The sequence below is a fragment of the Pongo pygmaeus genome, chromosome X, assembly GCF_028885625.2.
Source record: "Pongo pygmaeus isolate AG05252 chromosome X, NHGRI_mPonPyg2-v2.0_pri, whole genome shotgun sequence".
NCBI classification, from domain to species: Eukaryota; Metazoa; Chordata; class Mammalia; order Primates; family Hominidae; genus Pongo; species Pongo pygmaeus.
In genome coordinates, this window is record NC_072396.2 from 153,203,665 (window position 1) to 153,215,197 (window position 11,533).

Below are 11,533 nucleotides of genomic sequence, written 5' to 3' on the forward strand. Positions count from 1 at the left end.
CTGTGCCACTGTTTGTCCAAGTCACTAAATACTAAGGTGCACTGCGAATCTGCAGGAACAAATAGTATGCAAAGTTTTCCCAAATTATTTTACCAGAAAAAAAGCTATCTTTTCTTGTATAAGAACTTGCAGCGTTAGCATCTGCAGAATACACTTTGGGAAGACTTGTACTAGACCCTCCTTCTGATTCTGTTCATGCATATTCCTTCATCTTCCTCAGGTTAAAGGCCTTGATTAGAGATGTGGTTAGGGAAGTTTGGTGGAGGTCTAGAGGGAAATTAGAATTAGATCGAAGATCACTTACCAGCAAGATCAGCATGAGCTAGGCAGAGGGTGGTGGCCACTGAGAGTATCTAAAGAAGCAAGCGCAAGGCCAGCTGTGGGTCCAAGCCCAGTGTGAATAGTGAAGAGGAAAAAAAGGGCAGTTGCCTAGAGAAAGGGACAGTCAAATTAGCCTCCAAAGGACATGGATGGTGGAAGAATCCATAGATGAGACAGACTGCTGACCAGGAAGTGAGTATTGGAAAGGCAGAGATACAGCCTTACTAACAGCTACTATAACAATTATTAAATCTTACAGAGAACTCACTAAGTGCTAGGTACTTTGGTTAACACTGTTTACATTTTTCTCACTTAATCCTGCAGGCATTATTAGCAACCCCACTTCATAGGTGAGGGACTTACATAGTGTTACACAAACATTAAGAAAGCAAGTTGGGATTTGCATCCATATCAGCTCAGTTTCAAACACCATGTTTTTAGCCACTATTCTCTGCTGCCTCTCTACAGCTTATGAAGCCCAGCTCTTAAGAAATACTTTCTGCGAGTAGCTGCAACACTAGAAAGATGGCAGAGCAAGAGCAAAGAAAAATCCCTTTGGTTCCAGAAAATCTCTTGAAAAAGAGGAAGGTTTATCAAGCCCTCAAAGCCACCCAGGCAAAGCAGGCACTCTTGGCAAAGGAGCAGAGAAAAGGAAAAGGGTCCAGATTTAAGCAACTGGAATCATTCCTACATGATTCCTGGTGGCAGAAATGTGACAAGGTGCATCTCAGACAACTAGAAGTGAAAGCTCATGACTTGGAATTGCCAGATAAACATTCCTTGGCCTTGGTTGTATGCATCGAAAAGATTGATGGCATGAGTTTACTGGTGCAGACCATTGCAAGACTTCACCTAAAGAAAATTTTTAGTGGTGCCTTTATAAAAGTCACCCCCCAGAACCTAAAAATGCTGCGTATAGTGGAAACTTATGTGACCTAGGGATTTCCAAATCTGAAGTCTGTCTGGGAACTTGTTTTGAAACGTGGACAATCCAAGGTCAAGAATAAGACCATCCCTCTGACAGACAACACAGTGATTGAGGAGCACCTGGGGAAGGTTGGTGTCATTTGCTTGGAAGACCTCATTTACGAAATTGCCTTCCCAGGGAAGCATTTCCAGGAGATCTTATGGTTCTTGTGCTCTTTCCACCTCACAGTGGCCCATCATGCTACCAAAAATAGAGTGGGCTTTCTCAACGAGATGGGCACACCTGGCTGTCGGGGTGAATGCATCAATCAGCTCATCTGCCAGCTGAACTAGACCCAAGTGCCAAACTGCAGTAAATTGTTATCAATGAAGTGGAAGCATGTGTTTTTGTTTTTTGGGATTTTTTATCAAGTATCTTCAGAGAAGATTATTTCCTGCTTTGTCTTCAAAAACTGGAAAGGAAGGGTCAAAGAAAAGACAGTAGCTTATGTTCATGGCAAGCACCTCTCATCACAGCCCAGTTCCAAGGAAAAATTCCCAGCGTTTTCTACATTGTGGCTGCCACCTCGTCTGAAATCAGCACATTCCATGGGGGAAGGAATCCTGCTTTGTTGCATCTTCTATCCCAGGTTTAATGTTGGTAAATGAGTAGCTCTAGCATTTGTATAAGGCTTCCTAAGACTCCTGCAGCAGTCGACCAAGCCCAGGGACATAATTGAATCTGGAGATTCCTGGGGCCTTGTTTTTAAAAAGTCTTGAAATACACATAGGAAGAAAGGCACAAAAACAAATATTTACTTGTCTCTGAAAAAAAAGAAAGAGAAATACTTTCTGCTATATTGACTTTTCTCTTTACTAGCCTAATTAGTGAAATTTGAGTGTATTCACAATGAAGAATCTAGAGCAGTAGACCTGTGGGATATAATTTTAGGGGACTTCCATGTTTGTATAACCACGTATTCCAGTCCTTTTCTCAAAAGTCAATCTAACAGATAAATCATCTTCCAAAATGGTCATAGTCAGTGAACAAAGCCTTTCAAAACACCTTAATAACTACAATTACTTTCTAATATAAGGCAACATCATTTTGATCTCAAAAAGAAACTGTTGTGTTTTGTGACAGAAGGAGAAACTGGATACAGACTGATCTCTCTTAGATAAATAACTGGAGAAATCCATCTGAAACTGTTAAGCCTCTAGAAGAAGATGACTTCTAATTCAGAAAGTTTCTTTTTTTCTTGCACTGCTCAAAGATTGGATTTGGATCATTTCGTTTTCTCCCCTGTTTAGTTTCTGTGATTAGGTCCACAGAGTTTAAGAGATATGAGTCATAAACTTTGAAACACAAAGACCTCTGATTCATCTAGAATTTGTTGAGTAGATGAGTCAGTATATTGATTAACTTGAGTGGCTACTGACACTTTTCCCTTTCATTACTAGTCATTCAGACACAGAATGGGTGGTGAGATACTTTTTCGTACTTCTTTATCATCAGATTTTGTTTTCTGTGGTTTGTTAGCTTTTTTTTCTTGGTTATCTATACAGAGATGAAAACTAAGCTATAAACAAAGGCATTGATTGCGACAGTGAGTTGAATCACTTGGTCTTTAATTATGAACTACTTGGAGACTGTTAAAAATTCATGCAGTCTTGTATTCATAGTGGTACAGGTTTAAAAGTCATTAAGAAACAGCATGACTAGGTTAGATAATTAATATTTGGCTTGAAAAATAAAAACATTGCAATTACGAACAGCACGACCCATGGTCAATTATCTATCACATTTTTCCTAAGTAAATTCTAAAATCCAAATGAATTTATTATGAAATTAGCCATTCATTCATTCATTCATTCAACAAACATTTATTATTTTTAACTACTGGGTGTCAGGAACTCTGCCAGAAACTGTCAAGGATCAGAGATGAAGAAAATCCCATTCCTACCCTCAAAGAGCTTATAATCTAACAAAGGAGTTAATACCTCTGCACACAAAATGCCCTTTAATACAAGATACATGTAGAAAATGAGCAAAGAAGCATCAAAGTAATTCAAGAAAAGATATACTTTCAATGGGAGAATAAAGGAAAAGCATCATAGAATACACAGAGTTCTGAAAAGTAATAGGGAACAGAGAAGGCATGATCAGAAAGTAAAATGTCATGAAACGTAAGGTATATTCAGGGACTGAAACTAAGATATTTTAACAACTACAAATGTGTGACATAGGGCACTGCCTCTCGAACTCTATCATTTGTAAGAATCACTTGAAGATCTTGCTAAAATGCAGAGTATTTTTTGGTAGGTCTGGGGTGGGTTATGAGATTCTTCATTTTTAGCTAGCTCCCAAGTACTGCCCATTCTGTTGGTCCATGGACCACATTTTGAATGCCAAGGTCCTAGGGCACTGTACTAGAAGTTAAAGACTGAAGAGTGCTCACAGTCAACAGTGTGATACACACAATAAGGGCAACAAGATCTTATAGGAAGGTGAAGTCAGTAAGCACTGGAGTTGTTATAAAATGTTTCTTAAAAGAAGCAGAGCTAGAACTAAGATGTGAAAGTATAGAGGACTCACTCAGTCTAACATGTTGGAGAGGCAGAGATTCTAGGTAGGTAAAATATGGTGAGCAAATATGCAGAGGAATGCATATAGTCTGTCCGGGCAACAATAAGCAGACCAGTCTGGCTAGAGTGGAAGCTTTTTGGAGAGGATTAGTGGGTTACTATGCTAGAAGCATAGGGTTTAGACCAGATCATGGAGGTCCTTGAGAGTCAGACTAAGATGCTTCAAAATCAGCTTGAATGCAGGCTTGGCATGATGGAGATACAATATTGAAAAGTCAACAACAACAACAAAAAACCCCACAAAACTACCATCCTGTCACTAAGCCATGTACCCATAGCACTGGACCTCCCTGAAAGGTGCACTTTAAAATTTTTGTGCAGAGCTGCCATATGGGTACCTTGCAAGGAGGCCTGGTAAAATGAGTGTTTCACTGGTTGTGGCTTCCATAGAGAGTATATTTACTAATGTGTAGTACTACTGTGTACCAGGAGGAAACATAAAGAATCAGAGATACTTAAAAAGCTAAAGATTAAGAGGATGGTCAGGTGGAAGACTGAGATTTGGAAGGCAATCATTTCAGCACTGGAGGATGGTAAAATTGCCCAGGAAGGAAGTCTAGAGCAAAAGTTCTTAACATTTTCTGCAGGGTCCTGGACTCCCTTGAAATTCAATTAAATTATGGCCTCTTTTACCCAAATGCTTAAACAGATGTACACACAAATACAATTTGGCATAAACTTACCAAGGTTTCCTGGAACCGTCAGAAGCTTTTCCATTTCTTCCTAAGATTAGAAACCTTGCTTCTAAAGAGGAAAAAAAAAAGTGAAGGACAAAGCCTTGGAAGAGGAAGCAGTGAAGAAAAACAAGGAGCCCTCAGGTAAGAGGAGAAACCATATATTTCTTGTAAGATTGCCTGAGCCAAGGAAAAAGAGTTTCTAGAAGGAAATGTCAACATTACAATAGGTCATAGTTCAATGAGGAAGAGCATGTTGAATCCAACTATGTTGGATCATGGTTGCTTGCAAAAGAGAATGTTGAGTAGCATGCTGAGAATATAAACCCTAAGTTCAGGAGTAAGTAGACAATGAAGAAGTGGAGTTGGAAAGAAAGAGGATTATGAAAAGAGAGATAGTAGAAAAAATGAATAAGGTAGAGAGGAATTTTAGCATGAATGAGAAGAAAACTGAGGAAACTTGTGTCAGTAAATTAAGGTGTGAGGTTGTCAACTGAGGAGGGTTTGTAGAGTTGGAAGCTTGATGAAATGTTGGAATTGGCTGTCATAAACATAGGGAGTCCAGAAGGGATGAAATCAAGATCTGCAATAAGTATTTGATATATTACTAATGATGAAATATATGAAGCTTTTGAGCTTACAATGTTTCTCTCTGCCATCGTTCCCCAAGGATTGGCCATTTATATCTGCCATGGTCAACTGCAAGGCTAAATTCTTGAGGCAAAATGCTGGGCATATATGCTTCAAGTCATAATCTTCTCATGTTACTGAAAAGTTGTTTTCTGTAAACAACTTTCCAAGAGTTGTTACTTCACCCATCAAATGAAATTTCTCCCATGAAGAGGCAGTGTTACCTGTATAAATTCACTGGACAGACAGCCACTGACAGTGAAATAAATTAAAAATTTCATTGAAATTACTGTACACACATGCATATGGGGAAGAATTTCATATTAAAATGTGAATGTAAATCATGAATATCAGATAGCCAATTAGCAAGAATTTGAAATATATAACAGTTATTGTCATACTACCCAGAGTAGTGATAGTCCAATTTGGAACATTTGAATAGAGGAAGATTTTAGTTTCCTCTGCTTCCTGGCAAGGGTCTAAAGGTCTTGAAAGGGGAGTTATATGGATGAAAAAGAATAAAGACTGATCCAGGGGAGCATGGCGAGGCACAAGCACATTTTGAAGGCAAAATATGTTGCTTGTGCCTGCCAAAATTGTGAATGGGTTTGTTAGATGGATTGAAATGTAACAACTATCTACACAGTAGGCAGTCCCAAAATCATCTGATTCACTTTTATCAGGTCTGATATATGGCACCCATTGAAATTACAGGTGTAAAACTTGTTATGAACAGTGGCTTGTCAGAGTGGGCAGTTTCCCCTTTCTCCTTTTGAACTGGTGATTACAGGAAGGAAGTGTTGCTGTTTTGATAATGGCACTGAATCTAGCCTTAGCAATTAAGGCTTCTACCCATGGCAAAACTTACATTTAATTTTAATTCATAAATAGTTAGATTTTTGTGCCTCCACATGAATTTTATCGACATTTGTCCACATTACAAAAATGCAACACCAGATGACACATTTTGGCACTGCATTTAATCTCCATTTGAAAGACAGAAAATTGTAATGGGGAGTTGGCAGAGGTGTGTTTCTGCATTTCTAGCTGGTTGTAGCATTTTACTTCTCTTTGAAGCTCTAGAAGTCATCACTTCTCATAAGCTGCAAGAAAATGGCTGGACTTTCTGAGATGTCAATATTTTACCGTTGTCAATTTATCCAGAAGCTGAGAACACACTAATCAGTCATCTATGGCATTCTTACAAAATAACTGAACTAGAGAGCTGTAAAATATAGGGTCACAGCCTACCAGCCACTCAGTTGTTATGAATAATGTGCAGGCAACATCATCTCCATTGAAAAACATTTTCTAAAAACCTAATTGCCCTTCTGGGGTTATTCTAAGAAGAGAAGGGCATAGAACCCAAGCCTTTGAAGAGGAGGACATGAACTCTGAACCCTCAGAGGTCACAAATGTGACACAGTGACAGTGGAGCACACCTATGGAGAGCAGGAGAAACATGCTCAGCCATGCGTGACCGTCCAGTCAAGCATATGGCAAGAGCAATTTTCCCATTTGACATCTTCCCTCCTTTTGGGCATCTCACAATCAATCAACCACTATTTTTGAGGGCCTACTATGTACAGGGCCTTATGCTTGTATCTGTGGTGATCTACCAAATTGGCTGGATTCAGAAAGGACAGCACAGAGGCCTTTGCTATAACTTGTCCTCCTTTCACCAGGATTTCCAAGGTTTCTGAATATTCAAGTATAGTTATGGGGGCAGGCTTAGTGTTTTCTTTAATTGAAATACAAACATATAAGGGAAGCAGAATCTTCTTATTAAAAATTGAATATTAATGTTAAAACATTTTATGTAGAACTAAGTTTTATGTGGGGCAAATTTTTGTTCTGAGGGCAAACTCCATGATACAGAATTTGAAGAGGAAGTTGGGAACTAACTTATCTGTGCTTGAAAAGTGCAGCAGGATACCAATTATGAAGAATTAGCTGCTATCCCCCCTAACAAAAGGGACACATATTGTACTGCATTCTCATTCTGTTCTTTTCATTGACACGGGGAAAGGATACTACAACAGAAATGAAAAAGGAATGAGAGCCACATTCATGGCTTGTGAATTTCAAATGCTGAGATCTAGAATGTCTAGGCATGCAACCAGCCTGAATCAGCCTCCTCACCCACTCCCTCGGTATATACTCTCTGAGGGGCAACGTAGTATCATCATCAAAGTGTGACCATCACAGACAGGCTGTATGAGTGAAAATCCCAACTCCACCACATACTAGCTATGTGACCTTGGGGAAGGCCCTTAACTTCTTGGTGCCTCAGTTATTCCACCTGCAAAAATAGTGCCAAAAGTAGTACCTACCTCACTGACACTATGCTTCCTGTACAGCCTGTATAACTATTAGCCCAATAAACCTCTTTCTTTATAAATTAGGCAGCCTCAGGTATTCCTTTATAGCAACACAAATGGACTAACATGGGAAGGGTTGGATTACAGGAACTGTAGGCAGGTTCTAGGGTTTCAATAACAGATGTGACTTGTGCCACACTTTGCAGTTAGTGGACTACGCAGTAGTGAGCCTCAAAGACATCTCTCTTGAACCCAACATGGCTGAGCAGCAATAGATTTGAAATGGATGAGGATATCCCTAGGTTGAAGATACAGAGGTAGCCTCTCAGCCTCTGTCAGTCCCAGAGCAGCAAGAAAGAGGAGCTGGATGGTTTTTCATACACCAGAGATGGAGTCCAGGACTGAGAAAACCAGAATGGGGAGAGGGACTACAGAGGAGAGTGAGAGTCAGAACAGTGACAACTTGTGTGGGTGTGCTATGGTTTGTATATTTTTCACCTCCAAAACTCATGTTGAAATTTAATTGTCATTGAAACAGTATTATGAGGTAGGACAATTAAGAGGTCATTAGTCTATGATAGCTGCACCCTCATGTATGGGATTAATGCTGTTATACAAGGGCAAGTTCCGTTCCTTTTTTGTCTCTTCTTCTGCCTTCTACCATGTGAAGATGCAGAAAGAAGGACCTCACCAGATCAGATGTCAGCACCTTGACCTTTGACTTCCAAGCCTCCATAACTGTGAGAGAATACATTTCTGTTCTTTATAAATTACTCGGCCTCAGATATTCTGTTGTAACAAAACAAAACATACTAAGGCAGGGTGCCAACATGAGAAGATGGAGCCTGCTGACGACCAGTACACTTGACCCTGGAACTCCAGAGATAAGTGGAAAGAGAGAGCCCCTGACCTGACTGAGATGATATGTCTTCCATCTAGCAAAGTGGAGACCAGTAAAAAAGGAATTAAATTGATTTATCAAAAAAGAAGTCACAAATTTTACATACTTGTGTTTAAGGCCTGAGATTCACTCCAAGGACTCATGTTTAGTTTTTTTTTTTTTAATAGTAACAACTATACTATGCACTAGTTAATATTATCCTCACTTTATAGATGGGGAATGTGAAGCTGAGGAAGACTAAGCAATTTATCTAAGGTCACAAGCCTAGCAAGTGACAGAGCTAGAATTCCAACCAGGTCTCTGGATCTAAAGGCCATGCCTGATCTTCCCACTCTGGCACTCTGCTTCTCAAGAGCTTGGAGGGACTATGTAAGTCTGGATCTCAATAAAGCAGGACTGAGATGGCCTCTATCAAATGATATAAAACACACTTTATATCTTCTCCTGAACCTCCTTCTCTGCCCACAACTTGAGCAGGTCCATTCCATGTGCTGAAATGAACCTCCTAGCCAGGGCAAACACCTTAGCCTTGCCATACCTCCGTCTCACCTTTAACTTGTGCCTTCTTGAATCTATCTTCTACTGATAATTTTCCATATTAAACCACATAAAAATGATAGCTCTCCAATTAATTTAAAAGATCTAGGATTGAACAGAAGAAATATTAAGCTAATACACAGATTTAGAATCAAAAGAAATCCAGTTCCAATGTCAACCCTCATAATAAGAGACCATACTAAAATAAACCATAGGAGGTACAGTGCAAGTATTGGAGGGCATGACTACATTGGGTTTTTTTTTTTTTTTGATAATAAAAAGGCACCTGGTAGAGAGCCAATATTGGAGTCAAATTTACCTTATTTTCATGAATCTTTACACAACTATCTAAGCCACAGAACTTAAACACTTTATAGAAGCACACATGAGGTGCTTTTATTTGTAAAAATCTCCCCTACTTATGCAAAGAATATTGAATCTTATTTCCTTTCTATGTTTGGAATTCTGGCTAAGCTTATTTAAATCTTTACTGACTTACCTTTAAGCAGTATCTGATTTGAATGCTTCCATTGCCTAATGCTAATATTACATTTTTCTTGATGCTTTTGGTTTCACCTTGCTTCTTAGTCGGGTATGTCATTTTTAGAAATAGATGATCATAGTCAAAATAATGCAACAAGGGGTAAATATACACAGAGAAATGTTATTTTGCATTTTCTATAGATGATAAGACTATCCCAGGTATGCATGCACAGGACTAAGCAGGCATAATTTTCACCTTTTGAATATAGTATAATAGAGTCAATGCCTGATTATCCATATGTACTGTATTTTTTTTGTGAATTGTTTGCATTAATTTTAATGCCTCTATCAGCTTCCCACAACTCCATGCAACATTCCTCCAAATCAACTTCCCCCATTGACTGGAATTATTTACATTTTCATTTGCTGAAAATACTGACTTATAAAACACAATTAGGAAAGTAGGCTTAATTAAAAGACAAAGTATTCTAAGCTAAGATAGAGAACACATCCAAAGCCAAACAGAAATGACTTTGGGTTTTTTGGACTTCTTGAGTTATCTGTACTACAATGCCCCTCTCTTTTATGGGTCATTGAGAGTTGGCTGTAATTTCCATTTGGTGTTAAATCATGAACGTATGAGTAGATATAAGCCAAGAAGCATGTACATCATCCATATGGAGCTGTTACAGAAAATACCCTGCTGATGCTGAAACAGTTAAAATAAGAAGCCAATCTTGCTGGAACAGTAAAAATAAACCTGAAGATTGTGAAGATAAAAGACCAGAGTATAGAAAAGTTGACCTTAATTTTCTTATTTTTTTCTATGCTACTCATTGTTCTATTTTTCAAACAAAAATTGCTGTTGAATACAAAGATTTGCATAAAATTCATGAAAAGTTGCATGCTAGAGGGCAGAACAAGAGAGCTTTTCAGCATAAGTGCACGTATTTGTATCTCTCAGAATAATTAGTCATAGTGAACCAAGCAAACTATGTTTTTACCATGGTGAACATTGCAAACCATTATTCAGTTATCTGTGAAAACTTCAAATGCCCTTTTCAAACACATTTTAAAAATAGAATAGTGAATCTGTGTATTTGAGAAAAATACAGATAAGAAGATGCTATGTATTGTCCAAGTAACTTATTAAGTCTTAAAAGAATTTTTTCTTGGAGACTAAGCATCGTATTTTGTAAAATTATACAGATTTAAAATGCAATAAAGTCATGTTTATCCTGGAGAAATTTGAAAACTGACATTGGTTTTAAACTCTGGTCAAATTTATTCTTGTTTTTGACTGGGTCATTTTAGTAGTTCATTTAAAAATCATTCTAAGTAAAGTACAGTATTTGTTGTATTATTAAGGAGAATAAAGAGGAAAATCGAATAGTGAAATCTTTTTTTTTTTAAATCATGGTTTTATTTGACTTTACGTGGCTACATGGCTGAAATATCAAGGTTGGGTTATTTTTTGCATTATCTGTTTATCTTCCTTTTATAGATAAATAGCGTTAGGATTTTGCTGTTGGCAAATCACCTCTTGCTTTCGATCATGATACAAGTTAACTCTCTAGCTTATGTCCAACTAGAAAAAAAAAAAAAAAGGAAACTAGCATAAGAATGGCAAATGCCGTGGCTCACGCCTGTAATCCCAGCACTTTGGGAGGCCGAGGTGGGCACATCACGAGGTCAGGAGATCGAGACCATCCTGGCTAACACAGTGAAACTCTGTCTCTACTAAAAATACAAAAAAAATAGCCTGGCATGGTGGTGGGCGCCTGTAGTCCCAGCTACTCGGGAGGCTGAGGCAGGAGAATGGTGTGAACCCAGGAGGCAGAGCTTGCAGTGAGCCGAGATCACACCACTGCACTCCAGCCTGGGCGACAGAGCAAGACTCCATCTCAAAAAAAAAAAAAAAAAAAAAAAAAAAGAATGGCAAATGCCTTATTTATTGACAGAAACAGTGGACCAAGACATTTGAAATCAGTTAATTCATCTGAAATAGTGGTCCCAGGTGGACCCAGATTTGAGACTTCAGTTCTATTTAGCACAACAGGGGTATAAACTAGTCAGAAATATATTATTTCAGAAACCTGAACCACAAAAGGGTC

The 11,533-nt window shown here is 38.4% G+C and overlaps 1 pseudogene; it reads left to right on the forward strand.

Moving 5' to 3' along the window:
• The first annotated feature begins 831 nt into the window (after positions 1–831).
• LOC129025252 (ribosomal protein uL30-like) lies at positions 832–1,581 on the forward strand (annotated as a pseudogene).
• Positions 1,582–11,533: the final 9,952 nt, after the last annotated feature.